Raw genomic sequence first — 1,363 nt, 5'->3', positions numbered from 1 at the left:
GGGAGGGAGGGGGATCGGCAGGACCTACGGGTGCGGAGGGCTTGGGGGGGAGCGGCGCAGGGAGAGGGGCGGATGGCAGGATGCTAGGACCCGGGGGAAGTGGTGAAAGGGACGGCGAAGGAATTTTATCAATGCGATTAGCATTTGAAGGGGAGGGGTCTGTTGCAATAGATAAGGATTTTTCTTCCGAGGATGTTTGCACTGAAGTTACGACTTTTTTGTTAGTTTTTTTCTACGGCTTTAGTTATAATGTGCAATATAGGGATAAACCAAGTTACAGAAAAGATATCATGCTAATTGTTGTTTAGTCCTCTGTGTTCAATTAATACTGTTTAGATAACATAGGCTTGTGGTAGAGTCAGAGGCACCCTCTTGAACCTTCTTGAGATTTTTGCACTTCTGTGGGAAAGATCAAAGCTCAGTGATAAATTACACCTGCATGAATCCCTGAAATATAGGCAAAACCAGCAGTTTTGATGATCCTCTAGCAAGGATCAAGCAGTGCCTGTGTTCCCACTTGTGTGCCTCTGCTTAGGTGCTGCTTTGTGGATCTCCAGCTCCACAAGGTAACAAAATCAAATTTACACTTTGCATTTCATATGTGATTTTGTGGTTGTTCCTTTATTCTGTCAGCTCACACATTCATCATATTCCTCCCAGCAAAGAACTCAAGATGTTGACAATTCACCATAATACCCCTACAACAAACACTAGTATGAAGCCACTGACCTTGGAGCAGAGGAGCAGAACCTAACATCAGCAAATGCTGTAGAAACTTAGAAGTGCATGTATATAGAATTGTAACTGCATATATATTCTTTCTTTTTCTGTAACAATTAGATCTGGACCCTTTTTCAATTATGCTAACAACAAATTCTTGACTTATCTATGACGTGGGCTTCCTCTTTGCCTATAAACAAGATTTCAAGAGTAACAAGCTCCAGAGGAAAAATGCAGCTTTCCAGGTCACAGGTTGAAGGAAGTGCCTGAGGCCTCTCCCTGAGTCTATGACAGGCAGAGACAGTGTACTTGACTGCAGGAGGTGTCCTCTGGCTGAGGAGCTGTGTTGCCAAGTTGAGGAGATGCAGGAAAAAGTGAACAGAATGTGCAACATTAGGGGAGATGGAATAGAGATTAACGGGATGTGGGGCAAGTACTGCCTTATATGGTATTTCTGAATACTTTGAACCAAATCTCTACCTAGTTAGGATATTCTAAAAAGAACCTTCCCTATCTCCACTTCTCCATGTTGTTAATTTATGACAATATCTTGTGAAACCCTGTTGTATTGCACTAAATAGTTTATTTAGTTGTTGTTTTTTCACTGATCACATGGTCTTCCACCTCCCCCCCCCCCCCCAAG

This window comes from Pyrgilauda ruficollis, unplaced genomic scaffold, assembly GCF_017590135.1.
Source record: "Pyrgilauda ruficollis isolate IOZ18807 unplaced genomic scaffold, ASM1759013v1 scaffold499, whole genome shotgun sequence".
Classification (NCBI taxonomy): Eukaryota; Metazoa; Chordata; class Aves; order Passeriformes; family Passeridae; genus Pyrgilauda; species Pyrgilauda ruficollis.
The sequence above is the reverse complement of the archived record's forward strand: the minus strand, read 5'-3'. Positions refer to the sequence as shown.